Source organism: Nerophis ophidion, linkage group LG19 (assembly GCF_033978795.1).
Source record: "Nerophis ophidion isolate RoL-2023_Sa linkage group LG19, RoL_Noph_v1.0, whole genome shotgun sequence".
Classification (NCBI taxonomy): Eukaryota; Metazoa; Chordata; class Actinopteri; order Syngnathiformes; family Syngnathidae; genus Nerophis; species Nerophis ophidion.
The window spans coordinates 38,116,568-38,132,470 of NC_084629.1; the positions used below are offsets into that span (position 1 = coordinate 38,116,568).

A 15,903-nucleotide genomic window follows, 5' to 3' on the forward strand; every position below is an offset into this window, starting at 1 on the left:
TATGATTTGATGCTCTGTTGTTGTGTAACACCATCATCCAACTTTGTCACGTTTAGAAGTCAGAAAAGACACAATTCATATTTATATTGTACAGTAAGTGTGTAACCTTGTACAGTAAGTGTGTAACTGTGTACAGTAAGTGTAACATTGTACAGTAAGTGTGTAACCTTGTACAGTAAGTGTAACATTGTACAGTATTTGTGAAAACTTGTACAGTACGTGTGTAACCTTGTACAGTAAGTGTGTAACCCTGTACAGTAAGTGTAACATTGTACAGTATTTGTGAAAACTTGTACAGTAAGTGTGTAACCTTGTACAGTAAGTGTGTAACCTTGTATAGACAGTGTGTGTATGTGTACAGTAAGTGTGTAACCCTGTATAGTTAGTGTGTGCATGTGTACAATAAGTGTGTAACCTTGTATAGTAAGTGTGTGCATGTGTACAGTAAGTGTGTAAACTTGTGTAATAAGTGTGTGTATGTGTACAGTAAGTGTGTAACCTTGTATAGTGTGTATATGCATACAGTAAATGTGTAACCTTGTATAGTAAGTGTGTAAATGTGTACAGTAAATGTGTAACCTTTTATAGTAAGTGTGAAACCTTGTATAGTAAGTGTGTAACCTTGTATAGTAAGTGTGTAAATGTGTACAGTAAATGTGCAACCTTGTATAGTAAGTGTGTAAATGTGTACAGTAAGTGTGTAACCTTGTATAGTAAGTGTGTATATGTGTACAGTAAGTGTGTAACATTGTATAGTAAGTGTGTGTGTACAGTAAGTGTGTAACCCTGTATAGTTAGTGTGTGCATGTGTACAATAAGTGTGTAACCTTGTATAGTAAGTGTGTAAATGTGTACAGTAAGTGTGTAACCTTGTATAGTAAGTGTATGTGTACAGTAAGTGTGTAACCTTATATAGTAAGTGTGTAACGTTGTATAGTAAGTGTGTATATATGTGTACAGTAAGTGTGTAACCTTGTATAGTAAGTGTGTGTATGTGTACAGTAAGTGTAAAACCCTGTGTAGTAAGTGTGTGTATGTGTACAGTAAGTGTGTAACCTTGTATAGTAAGTGTGTAAATGTGTACAGTAAGTGTGAAACCTTGTATAGTAAGTGTGTAAATGTGTACAGTAAGTGTGTAATCTTGTATAGTAAGTGTGTAAATGTGTATAGTAAGTGTGTATATGTGTACAGTAAGTGTGTAACCTTGTATAGTAAGTGTGTGTATGTGTACAGTAAGTGTGTAACATTGTACAGTAAGTGTGTGTATGTGTACAGTAAGTGTGAAACCTTGTATTGTGAGTGTGTAAATGTGTACAATAAGTGTGTAACCTTGTATAGTAAGTGTGTGTATGTGTACAGTAAGTGTGTAACCTTGTATAGTGTGTGTATGTGTACAGTAAGTGTAAAACCCTGTGTAATAAGTGTGTGTATGTGTACAGTAAGTGTGTAACCTTGTATAGCAAGTGTGTAAATGTGTACAGTAAGTGTAACCTTGTATAGTAAGTGTGAAACCTTGTCGAGTAAGTGTGTAAATGTGCACAGTAAGTGTGTAAGCTTGTATAGTACGTGTGTGTATGTGTACAGTGTGTAACCTTGTATAGTAAGTGTGTGTATGTGTACAGTAAGTGTGTAACCTTGTATAGTGTTTATATGTGTACAGTAAGTGTGTAACCTTGTATAGTACGTGTGTGTATGTGTACAGTAAGTGTGTAACATTGTATAGTGTGTGTATGTGTACAGTAAATGTGTAACCTTGTATAGCAAGTGTGTAAATGTGTACAGTAAGTGTAACCTTGTATAGTAAGTGTGAAACCTTGTCGAGTAAGTGTGTAAATGTGCACAGTAAGTGTGTAAGCTTGTATAGTACGTGTGTGTATGTGTACAGTGTGTAACCTTGTATAGTAAGTGTGTGTATGTGTACAGTAAGTGTGTAACCTTGTATAGTGTTTATATGTGTACAGTAAGTGTGTAACCTTGTATAGTACGTGTGTGTATGTGTACAGTAAGTGTGTAACATTGTATAGTGTGTGTATGTGTACAGTAAGTGTGTAACCCTGTACAGTAAGTGTGAAACCGTGTATAGTAAGTGTGTGTATGTGTACAGTAAGTGTGTAAACTTGTATAGTATGTGTGTATATGTGTACAGTAAGTGTAACATTGTACAGTAAGTGTGTAACATTGTACAGTATTTGTGAAAACTTGTACAGTAAGTGTGTAACCTTGTACAATAAGTGTGTAACCTTGTATAGACAGTGTGTGTATGTGTACAGTAAGTGTGTAACCCTGTATAGTTAGTGTGTGCATGTGTACAATAAGTCTGTAACCTTGTATAGTAAGTGTGTGTATGTGTACAGTAAGTGTGTAAACTTGTGTAATAAATGTGTGTATGTGTACAGTAAGTGTGTAACCTTGTATAGTGTGTATATGCGTACAGTAAATGTGTAACCTTGTATAGTAAGTGTAAAACATTGTATAGTAAGTGTGTAAATGTGTACAGTAAATGTGTAACCTTGTATAGTAAGTGTGTAAATGTGTACAGTAAGTGTGTAACCTTGTATAGTAAGTGTGTATATGTGTACAGTAAGTGTGTAACATTGTATAGTAAGTGTGTGTGTGTACAGTAAGTGTGTAACCCTGTATAGTTAGTGTGTGCATGTGTACAATAAGTGTGTAACCTTGTATAGTAAGTGTGTAAATGTGTACAGTAAGTGTGTAACCTTGTATAGTAAGTGTATGTGTACAGTAAGTGTGTAACCTTATATAGTAAGTGTGTAACGTTGTATAGTTAGTGTGTATATGTGTACAGTAAGTGTGTAACCTTGTATAGTAAGTGTGTGTATGTGTACAGTAAGTGTAAAACCCTGTGTAGTAAGTGTGTGTATGTGTACAGTAAGTGTGTAACCTTGTATAGTAAGTGTGTAAATGTGTACAGTAAGTGTGAAACATTGTATAGTAAGTGTGTAAATGTGTACAGTAAGTGTGTAATCTTGTATAGTAAGTGTGTAAATGTGTATAGTAAGTGTGTATATGTGTACAGCAAGTGTGTAACCTTGTATAGTAAGTGTGTGTATGTGTACAGTAAGTGTGTAACATTGTACAGTAAGTGTGTGTATGTGTACAGTAAGTGTGAAACCTTATATTGTGAGTGTGTAAATGTGTACAATAAGTGTGTAACCTTGTATAGTAAGTGTGTGTATGTGTACAGTAAGTGTGTAACCTTGTATAGTGTGTGTATGTGTACAGTAAGTGTAAAACCCTGTGTAATAAGTGTGTGTATGTGTACAGTAAGTGTGTAACCTTGTATAGTAAGTGTGTGTATGTGTACAGTAAATGTGTAACCTTGTATAGCAAGTGTGTAAATGTGTACAGTAAGTGTAACCTTGTATAGTAAGTGTGAAACATTGTAGAGTAAGTGTGTAAATGTGCACAGTAAGTGTGTAAGCTTGTATAGTACGTGTGTGTATGTGTACAGTGTGTAACCTTGTATAGTAAGTGTGTGTATGTGTACAGTAAGTGTGTAACCTTGTATAGTGTTTATATGTGTACAGTAAGTGTGTAACCTTGTATAGTACGTGTGTGTATGTGTACAGTAAGTGTGTAACATTGTATAGTGTGTGTATGTGTACAGTAAGTGTGCAACCCTGTACAGTAAGTGTGAAACCTTGTATAGTAAGTGTGTGTATGTGTCCAGTAAGTGTGTAACATTGTATAGTGTGTGTATGTGTACAGTAAGTGTGTAACCCTGTACAGTAAGTGTGTAACCTTGTATAGTAAGTGTGTGTATGTGTACAGTAAGTGTGTAACCTTGTATAGTATGTGTGTATATGTGTACAGTAAGTGTGTAACCCTGTACAGTAAGTGTGAAACCCTGTATAGTAAGTGTGTGTATGTGTACAGTAAGTGTGAAAACTTGTATAGTAAGTGTGTGTATGTGTACAGTAAGTGTGTAACCCTGTACAGTAAGTGTGTAACCTTGTATAGTAAGTGTGTGTATGTGTACAGTAAGTGTGTAACCCTGTACAGTAAGTGTGTAACCTTGTATAGTAAGTGTGTGTATGTGTACAGTAAGTGTGAAACCTTGTATAGTAAGTGTGTAAATGTCTACAGTAAGTGTGTAACCTTGTATAATAAGTGTGTGTATGTGTACAGTAAGTGTGTAACCCTGTTCAGTAAGTGTGTGTACGTGTACAGTAAGTGTAACCTTGTATAGTAAGTGTGTGTATGTGTACAGTAAGTGTGTAGCGTTGTATAGTAAGTGTGTATATGTTTACAGTAAGTGTGTTACCTTATATAGTAAGTGTGTGTATGTGTACAGTAAGAGTGTAACGTTGGATAGTAAGTGTGTACATGTGTACAGTAAGTGTGTAACCTTGTATAGTAAGTGTGTAACCTTGTATAGTAAGTGTGTATATGTGGACAGTAAGTGTGAAACCTTGTATAGTAAGTGTGTAAATGTGTACAGTAAGTGTGAAACCCTGTATAGTAAGTGTGTGTATGTGTACAGTAAGTGTGAAACCTTGTATAGTGTGTGTATGTGTACAGTAAGTGTGTAACCTTGTATAGTATGTGTGTATATGTGTACAGTAAGTGTGTAACCCTGTACAGTAAGTGTGTGTATGTGTACAGTAAGTGTGTAACCCTGTACAGTAAGCGTGTAACCTTGTATAGTAAGTGTGTGTATGTGTACAGTAAGTGTGTAACCTTGTATAGTATGTGTGTATATGTGTACAGTAAGTGTGTAACCCTGTACAATAAGTGTGAAACCCTGTATAGTAAGTGTGTGTATGTGTACAGTAAGTGTGAAACCTTGTATAGTAAGTGTGTGTATGTGTACAGTAAGTGTGTAACCCTGTACAGTAAGGGTGTAACCTTGTATAGTGTGTGTATGTGTACAGTAAGTGTGTAACCCTGTACAGTAAGTGTGTAACCTTGTATAGTAAGTGTGTGTATGTGTACAGTAAGTGTGAAACCTTGTATAGTAAGTGTGTGTATGTGTACAGTAAGTGTGTAACCTTGTATAGTATGTGTGTATATGTGTACAGTAAGTGTGTAACCCTGTACAGTAAGTGTGAAACCTTGTATAGTAAGTGTGTGTATGTGTACAGTAAGTGTGAAACCTTGTATAGTAAGTGTGTGTATGTGTACAGTAAGTGTGTAACCCTGTACAGTAAGCGTGTAACCTTGTATAGTAAGTGTGTGTATGTGTACAGTAAGTGTGTAACCCTGTTCAGTAAGTGTGTGTATGTGTACAGTAAGTGTAACCTTGTATAGTAAGTGTGTATATGTGTACAGTAAATGTGTAAACGTGTATAGTAAGTGTGTAACGTTGTATAGTAAGTGTGTATATGTGTACAGTGAGTGTGTAACCTTGTATAGTAAGTGTGTATATGTGGACAGTAAGTGTGAAACCTTGCATAGTGAGTGTGTAAATGTGTACAGTAAGTGTGTAACCTTGTACAGTAAGTGTGTAACCTTGTACAGTAAGTGTGTAAATGTGTACAGTAAGTGTGTAACCCTGTACAGTAAGTGTGAAACCCTGTATAATAAGTGTGTGTATGTGTACAGTAAGTGTGAAACCTTGTATAGTAAGTGTGTGTATGTGTACAGTAAGTGTGTAACCTTGTATAGTAAGTGTGTATATGTGTACAGTAAGTGTGTAACCTTGTATAGTATGTGTGTATATGTGTACAGTAAGTGTGAAACCTTGTATGTATGTGTACAGTAAGTGTGTAACCCTGTACAGTAAGTGTGTAACCTTGTATAGTAAGTGTGTGTATGTGTACAATAAGTGTGTAACCTTGTATAGTATGTGTGTATATGTGTACAGTAAGTGTGTAACCCTGTATAGTAAGTGTGTGTATGTGTACAGTAAGTGTGAAACCTTGTATAGTGTGTGTATGTGTACAGTAAGTGTGTAACCTTGTATAGTAAGTGTGTAACCCTGTACAGTAAGCGTGTAACCTTGTATAGTAAGTGTGTGTATGTGTACAGTAAGTGTGAAACCTTGTATAGTGTGTGTATGTGTACAGTAAGTGTGAAACATTGTATAGTAAGTGTGTAAATGTCTACAGTAAGCGTGTAACCTTGTATAGTAAGTGTGTGTATGTGTACAGTAAGTTTGTAACCCTGTTCAATAAGTGTGTAACCTTGTACAGTCAGTGTGTGTATGTGTACAGTAAGTATGTAACCCTGTATAGTAAGTGTGTGTACGTGTACAGTAAGTGTAACCTTGTATAGTAAGTGTGTATATGTGTACAGTAAATGTGTAAACTTGTATAGTAAGTGTGTGTATGTGTACAGTAAGTGTGTAACGTTGTATAGTAAGTGTGTATATGTGTACAGTGTCTAACCTTATATAGTCAGTGTGTGTATGTGTACAGTAAGTGTGTAACCCTGTATAGTAAGTGTGTGTACGTGTACAGTAAGTGTAACCTTGTATAGTAAGTGTGTATATGTGTACAGTAAGAGTGTAAACTTGTATAGTAAGTGTGTGTATGTGTACAGTAAGAGTGTAACGTTGGATAGTAAGTGTGTATATGTGTACAGTAAGTGTGTAACCTTGTATAGTAAGTGTGTAAATGTGTACAGTAAGTGTGTAACCTTGTACAGTAAGTGTGTAACCTTGTACAGTAAGTGTGTAACCTTGTACAGTAAGTGTGTAAATGTGTACGGTGTGTGCGTAACTTTGTACAAACCCCGTTTCCATATGAGTTTAGAAATTGTGTTAGATGTAAATATAAACAGAATACAATGATTTGCAAATCCTTTTCAACCCATATTCAGTTGGATATGCTACAAAGACAACATATTTGATGTTCAAACTCATAAACTTTTTTTTTTTGCAAATAATCATTTACTTAGAATTTCATAGCTGCAACAGGTGCCAAAGTAGTTGGGAAAGGGCATGTTCACCACTGTGTTACATCACCTTTTCTTTTAACAACACTCAATAAACGTTTGGGAACTGAGGAAACTAATTGTTGAAGCTTTGAAAGTGGAATTCTTTCCCGTTCTTGTTTTATGTAGAGCTTCAGTCCTTCAACAGTCCGGGGTCTCCGCTGTCCTATTTTACGCTTCATAATGCGCCACACATTTTCCATGGGAGACAGGTCTGGACTGCAGGCGGGCCAGGAAAGTACCCGCACTCTTTTTTTACGAAGCTACACTGTTGTAACACGTGCCGAATGTGGCTTGCCATTGTCTTGCTGAAATAAGCAGGGGCGTCCACGAAAAAGACGGCGCTTGGATGACAACATATGTTGCTCCAAAACCTGTATGTACCTTTCAGCATTAATGGTGCCTTCACAGATGTGTAAGTTACCCATGCCTTGGGCACTAATGCACCCCCATACCATCACACATGCTGGCTTTTCAACTTTGCGTCGATAACAGTCTGGATGGTTCGCTACCCCTTTGGTACACATGACACGATGTTGAATATTTCTAAAAACAATTTGAAACGTGGACTCGTCAGACCACAGAACACTTTTCCACTTCGCATCAGTCCATCTTAGATGATCTCGGGCCCAGAGAAGCCGGCGGCGTTTCTGGATGTTGTTGATAAATGGCTTCTGCTTTGCACAGTAGAGCTTTAGCTTGCATTTACAGATGTAGCGACCAACTGTATTTAGTGACAGTGGTTTTCTAAAGTGTTCCTGAGCCCATGTGGTGATATCCTTTAGAAATTGAAAAAAAAGTTTGAACATCAAATATGTTGTCTTTGTAGCATATTCAACTGAATATGGGTTGAAAAGGATTTGCAAATCATTGTATTCTGTTTATATTTACATCTAACACAATTTCCCAACTCGTATGGAAACGGGGTTTGTACAAGAAGTGTGTAACCTTACATATTGTGTACAGTAAATGTGTCATCTTGTACAGTAAGTATGTAACCTTACACAGTAAATGTGTACAGTAAGTGTGTCATTTGTACGGTGAGTAACCTTGTACAGAAAGCTTTTAACTTTGTACAGTAAGTGTGATACCTTGTAAAGAAAGTGTGTAACTTGTACAGTAAGTATGTAACCTTACACAGTAAATGTGTACAGTAAGTGTGTCATTTGTACAGTGAGTAACCTTGTACAGAAAGCTTTTAACTTTGTACAGTGAGTGTGTAACATTGTCCAGAAAGTGTTTAAAGTTGCACAGTAGGTGCAAAACCTTGTACAGTAAGTGTGTAACTTTGTACAGTGTGTGTGTAACATCGTACAGTAAGTGTGTAACCTTGTAAAATAAATGTGTAACCTTGTGTATTAAGTGTGTAAATGTGTACAGTGAGTGCGTAACCTTGTACAGTTAGTGTGTAATGTTGTACAGTAAGTGTGTAAAGTTGTACAGTGAGTTTGCAATTTTGTACAGTGAGTGTGTAACCTTTCACAGTGAGGGTGTAACCTTGTACAGTAAGTGTGTAACCTTGTACAGTAAGTGTAGGACCTTGTACAGTGAGTGTCCATTTTTGTACATTAAGTGTGTAACCTTGTACAGTAAGTGTGTAACATTGTAAAGTGAGCGTGCATTTTTGTACATTAAGTGTGTAACCTTGTACAGTTAGTGTGTAACATTGTACAGTGAGTGTTTATTTTTGTACATTAAGTGTGTAACTGTGTACAGTAAGTGTGGGACCTTGTACAGTGAGTGTGCATTTTTGTACATTAAGTGTGTAACCTTGTACAGTAAGTGTGTAACATTGTAAAGTGAGTGTGCATTTTTGTACATTAAGTGTGTAACCTTGTGCAGTAAGTGTGTAACATTGTAAAGTGAGTGTGCATTTTTGTACATTAAGTGTGTAACCTTGTGCAGTAAGTGTGTAACATTGTAAAGTGAGTGTGCATTTTTGTACATTAAGTGTGTAACCTTCTACAGTAAGTGTGTAACATTGTAAAGTGAGTGTGCATTTTTGTACATTAAGTGTGTAACCGTGTACAGTAAGTGTGGGACCTTGTACAGTGAGTGTGTAACATTGTACAGTGAGTTTGCATTTTTGTACATTAAGTGTGTAACGTTGTACAGTAAGTGTGGGACCTTGTATAGTGAGTGTGCATTTTTGTACATTAAGTGTGTAACCTTGTACAGTAAGTGTGGGACCTTGTACAGTGAGTGTGCATTTTTGTACATTAAGTGTGTAACCTTGTACAGTAAGTGTGGGACATTGTACAGTGAGTGTGCATTTTTGTACATTATGTGTGTAACCTTGTACAGTAAGTGTGTAACATTGTACATTAAGTGTGTAACTTTGTACAGTAAGTGTGTAACCTTGTACAGGACTGCTTATATCTCATATGATATCACACACAAGTAAACAAGCTCCAGGACAGCTTGTATCACACATGGTATCACACACAAGGTGATATCATGTGTGATACAAGGACTGCTTGTATCGCATGCAGTGACATAAAAGCTAGTACAAGACTAAGTCATAATTCAGTACTATCTCTCTATCTTCAAGATATATATTTACAGAGTACACATGTTCTATCTACACTTCTGTTAAAATGTACTAATCACGTTTTCTTCTCTTCTTTGATACGTGATACTACATTCGTTTTGAATGATACCACACATTTAGGTATCGATCTGATGCCAAGTAGTTGCGGGAACATACAATAAAATATACTACCTAATAAACCAATAATATGGTTAAAAAATACTGATGTAAAGGGTAGGTGTTGCGCTGTTTTCGGCTTCAAACATGTTCTATCTACACTTCTGTTCAAATGTAATAATCACTTATTCTTCTCGTCTTTGATACCACACATTAGTTTTGGATGATACCACACATTTAGGTATTGATCTGATGCCAAATAGTTGGGGGAACATACAATAAAATATAATACCTAATAAACCAATAATATGGTTAAAAAATACTGATGTAAAGGGTAGGTGTTGCGCTGTTTTCGGCTTCAAACATGTTCTATCTACACTTCTGTTCAAATGTAATAATCACTTATTCTTCTCGTCTTTGATACCACACATTAGTTTTGGATGATACCACACATTTAGGTATCGATGCGATACCAAGTAGTTACAGGATCATACATTGGTCATATTCAAAGTCCTCACATGTCCAGGGACATATTTAGTCACTTTATGAACATAATATGAATGAAAACAATTAAAAAATAGATATAATCATAGCAGTATCGATGAGATACGCTCCTGTACTTGGTATCAATCCTCCTACGGTGTGTAGTGAAGCATGTTTAGCTATTTCTCCTCCTCCATTGATAATGCTACTTGGAAAAAACTCACTTTATTTGTGCCCATGGAGGCCCGTATTAGGGGTATATATATATATATATATATATATATATATATATTGTTGCGTTTTGGACCTGTTCTTCCTTCGGTCAACGCCCCCAGATTGTTTGATGACACATAAGCTGGTTTTAAATCAATCAGAGACAGAGGTTGCTCATTTTTCAATTTTATTACCAAAGCGCCTTGGGAGATCAATCTAGATACAACATTTCAAAGGCACGGTCCAAATTGATCTAATCCTAAAATGGCAGTTTCTCCCTCCTCACTCACTCTCACCCGCCCCTCTTCTTCTCCTCCCTACTTCGGACAGTTGAGATAACAGATTGTTATGGCTTCATTCCTACATTCCAAATTCAAAGTCTATGTAAAAGGCTCACACTTTAGCTGTTCTAAAATCTGACGAGGAAATAAAAAGACAACCAAATCCAACACATATATATATATATATATATATATATACACATACATATACAGTACATTTATATATATATATATATATATGAACACATCAGAAGCTGTACCACTACACACATGTGCTCTCAAGCAGCCAAATGTGATTACACACACACACACACACACACACACACACACACACACACACACACACACACACACACACACACACACACACACGCACACGCACACGCACACGCACACAGCATGAGTCAGAGACATGATGCTGACAGCGTCCAATCAGAAGGCAGCAGGGGTCACACTCTCCTATTTAAACCCTCTGACCAAAAGGGACAGGCAGTAGAAAATGGATGATTGGATGGATATTCACTCACAAGAAGAATGAAATAAAATCATAAAATAAGGTGTACCTCTAAATAAAGTACTGCAGTACTAATGAATTAAAAACAGTACTATACTGCTTCGAAAAAATACCACTATTTTTTTTTTTTTTTCCGGACATGACATCATGCTTAGTTTTATGTGCTGACCAAGATGAGCATGTTCGGCAGCGCATGCACACAGAGTACTTACAAGCAGACACCTTGTGTAGACAGAAAAGGGAGAACGGACGCATTTTGGTGTAAAAAGTCAAGATAAAGGTGAAGTTATAACACTGAAACACTTTCAGGAAGAGCTGCTTTAAGACATGACGTGTTTTAGCTACTTCTAAATCACTAATCCTGGTCTCCATGGCGACAAAGTACGTTTCTTACATGTAGCATTATCACTGGAGGAGGAGGAATAGCTGAACATAGGAGGATGCAATAGCTCACCAGCATCACAATGTAAACAAACGCCATGGGTGGATCTACACCTGACATCCACTGTAATGATACCAAGTAAAGGAGTGTGTCTCGTCGATACTACCATGATTACATCAATATTTTTTCTTTTTTTTTCATTCATATTATGTTTATACGTCCCTGGACACATGAGGACTTTGAATATGACCAAAGTATGATCCTGTAACTACTTTGGTATCGCATCGATACCTAAATGTGTGGCATCATCCAAAAGTCATGTGTGGTATCAAAGAACAGAAGAATAAGTGTTTATTACATTTGAACAGAAGTGTAGATAGAACATGTTCAAACAGAAAACAGTGCGACACCTACCCTTTACATCAGAATTTGTTTATTATTAGGTATTATATTTTATTGTACGATCCTGGAACTACTTGGTATCGAATCGATACCTAAATGTGTGGTATCATCCAAGACTAATGTAAAGTATCAAAGAAAAGAAGAATAAGTGATTATTACATTTGAACAGAAGTGTAGATAGAACATGTTAAAACAGAAAATAAGCAGATATTAACAGGAAATGAACAAGTTGATCAATAATAATTGTTTTTACAGTTTGTCCCTCATAATGTGCACAAAATAATAGGTGTATAAGTGAAGAACAATATGTTACTGCAGACTAATTAGGAGTCTTTGTTTGTTTACTTTTGAAGTCCCTTTATTTAGAAACATGTTGAAACAGGAAGTAAGCAGATATGAACAGGAAGTGACAAATTAGATGAGTAATGTTTACAAAATAAAATGACACAAATTAATGATTGCAATAAGAAACAGAAATGTCATGTATGATAACATTTTCTGTGGTTCATTTTATTTTGAAAAGTATGGCAGTACACTCTGGTACCAGTACCAAAGTATTAGTGTGTCAACAAACATGGGCGGGTGCTTTTATTTTTTTCATGATTTTCTTTTTCAAATTAAAGTTAGCACAGCTGCGTTTGGTTGTGCTATGTGTCTCCAAAGTGTGAACATGTAAACGATTCGTGCTTTTTTTAGTCACATGAATCCCACTCGCGAGTGTGGATTAATCATGATTAATCACAGGTTGTCGTGTCATTTTAAATCACTTCAAAATAAGAGCCTGACATTTGGAGACAAACAATTAAATCATTGCAGCAAAAATCTCAGTCCGTCCGCTTTTAATTTGAAATTACACTTTCGCGAAGAGCACGTGTTGGAGTCTCTTTACTAATTTTGGAAATAACGTATTATTGATCTGATTATAACCTTCACAATAATAAATAGATGTTGTTGAGAGCCTCTGTGTAATATTTTTTGTTGAGAGCTGCTGTGTAATATTTCACATTAAATATTTGTTGTGGTGTAATATTTGTTGAGAGCTGCTGTGTAATATTTGACGTGAAATGTTTGTTATTTAGATCTGCTGTGTAATATTTGCTGTGTAATTGTTGACACCTGTTGTGTAATATGTGTTGTTATCACCCGCTGTGTAATATTTGACATTAACTAGTTGTTGAGAATTGCTGTGTAATATTTGGCATTAAGTATTTGTTGTTGAGAGCTGCTGTGTAATATCCATCCATCCATTTTCTACCGCTTATTCCCTTTCGGGGTCACGGGGGGCGCTGGCGCCTATCTCAGCTACAATCGGGCGGAAGGCAGGGTACACCCTGGACAAGTCGCCACCTCATCGCAGGGCCAACACAGATAGACAGACAACATTCACACTCACATTCACACACTGTGTAATATTTGACATGAAATGTTTGTTATTAAGATCTGCTGTGTAATATTTATTTGACAGAAAAAAATTGTTGTTGACACCTGCTGTGTAATATTTGTTGTTATCACCTTTTGTGTCATATTTGACATGCAGTAATTGTTGAGAGCTGCTGTGTAATATTTCACATGAAATATGTGTTGTTGAGACCTGCTGTGTAATATTTGACATGCAATAATTGTTGAGAGCTGCTGTGTAATATTTGACATGCAATAATTGTTGAGATGAGAGCTGCTGTGTAATATTTGACATTAATTATTTGTTGTTGAGATCTGCTGTGTAATTGTAATTGTTGTTGAGAGCTGCTGTGTAATATTTGACATGAAATATTTGTTGTTGAGACCTGCTGAGTATATTTGACATATTTGACATGCAATGTTCGTTTTTACGAGTTACTGTGTAATATTTGACATCAAAAAAGTGATCTACTGTGTAATTGTAATTGTTGTTAAGAGCTGCTGTGTAATATTTGACATTAACTAGTTGTTGACAATTTCTGTGTAATATTTGGCATGAAGTATTTGTTTGTCGAGATTTACTGTGTAATTGTAATTGTTGTTAAGAGCTGCTGTGTAATATTTGACAAAAAATTTTTGGTTGAGATCTGCTGTGTAATTGGAATTGTTGTTGAGATCTGCTGTGTAATATTTGACATGAAATGTTTGTTATTAAGATCTGCTGTGTAAAATTTGACATCAAAAAAGTGTTGTTGACACCGGTTGTGTAATATTTGTAGTTATCACCTGCTGTGTAATATTTGTTGAGAGCTGCTGTGTAATATAATATTTCACAAGAAATATGTGTTGTTGAGGCCTGCTGTGTAATATTTGACATAAATTATTTGTTTGTCGAGATCTGCTGTGTAATTGTGATTGTTGTTAAGAGCTGCTGTGTAATATTTGACAAAAAAATTTTTGTTGAGATCTGCTGTGTAATTGGAATTGTTGTTGACATCTGCTGTGTAATATTTGACATGCAATAATTGTTGAGGACTGCTGTGTAATATTTGACATGTAATGTTTATTTTTAAGAGCTACTGTGTAATATTTGACATCCAAAAAGTCTTGTTGACACCGGTTGTGTAATATTTGTAGTTATCACCTGCTGTGTAATACTTGTTGAGAGCTGCTGTGTAATATAATATTTCACAAGAAATATGTGTTGTTGAGGCCTGCTGTGTAATATTTGACATCAATTATTTGTTTGTCGAGATCTGCTGTGTAATTGTAATTGTTGTTAAGAGCTGCTGTGTAATATTTGACATTAAATATTTTTTGTTGAGAACTGCTGTGTAGTTGGAATTGTTGTTGAGATCTGCTGTGTAATATTTGACATGCAATAATTGTTGACATCTGCTGTGTAATATTTGACATGAAATGTTTATTTTTAAGAGCTACTGTGTAATATTTGACATCCAAAAAGTCTTGTTGACACCGGTTGTGTAATATTTGTAGTTATCACCTGCTGTGTAATATTTGTTGAGAGCTGCTGTGTAATATGATATTTCACAAGAAATATGTGTCGTTGAGGCCTGCTGTGTAATATTTCACATTAATTATTTTTGGGTCGAGATCTGCTGTGTAATTGTAATTGTTGTTAAGAGCTGATGTGTAATATTTGACAAAAAAAAATGTGTTGAGAACTGCTGTGTAGTTGGAATTGTTGTTGACATCTGCTGTGTAATATTTGACATGCAATAATTGTTGAGATCTGCTGTGTAATATTTGACATGAAATGTTTATTTTTAAGAGCTACTGTGTAATATTTGACATCCAAAAAGTCTTGTTGACACCGGTTGTGTAATATTTGTAGTTATCACCTGCTGTGTAATATTTGTTGACAGCTGCTGTGTAATATATTTCACAAGAAATATGTGTTGTTGAGGCCTGCTGTGTAATATTTGACATTAATTATTTGTTTGTCGAGATCTGCTGTGTAATTGTAATTGTTGTTAAGAGCTGCTGTGTAATATTTGACAAAAAAAATGTGTTGAGATCTGCTGTGTAATTGGAATTGTTGTTGACATCTGCTGTGTAATATTTGACATGCAATAATTGTTGAGATCTGCTGTGTAATATTTGACATGTAATGTTTATTTTTAAGAGCTACTGTGTAATATTTGACATCCAAAAAGTCTTGTTGACACCGGTTGTGTAATATTTGTAGTTATCACCTGCTGTGTAATATTTGTTGAGAGCTGCTGTGTAATATAATATTGCACAAGAAATATGTGTTGTTGAGGCCTGCTGTGTAATATTTGACATTAATTTTTGGGGGGTCGAGATCTGCTGTGTAATTGGAATTGTTGTTAAGAGCTGCTGTGTAATATTTGACATTAAATATTTGTTGTTGAGAGCTGCTGTGTAATATTTGACATAAAGTTTTTGTTGTTGAGATCTGCTGTGTAATTGTAATTGTTGTTGAGAGCTGCTGTGTAAGATTTCAATATTTCACATGAAATATTTGGATGAGGCCTGCTGTGTAATATTTGACATGAAATATTTGTTTTTGAGACCTGCTGTGTAATATTTGACATGTAATGTTTGTTGTTTACACCTGCTGTGTAATATTTGACATGCAATAATTGTTGAGAACTGCTGTGTAATATTTGACATGAGATGTTTATTTTTAAGAGCTACTGTG

At 35.6% G+C, this 15,903-nt stretch overlaps 1 protein-coding gene across 1 annotated transcript in view; it reads right to left on the reverse strand.

The window, feature by feature from the left end:
- Positions 1-15,903, reverse strand: part of LOC133538362 (potassium voltage-gated channel subfamily H member 7-like) — a 149,554-nt gene that overhangs the window by 68,058 nt on the left and 65,593 nt on the right. The window lies entirely within an intron of this gene.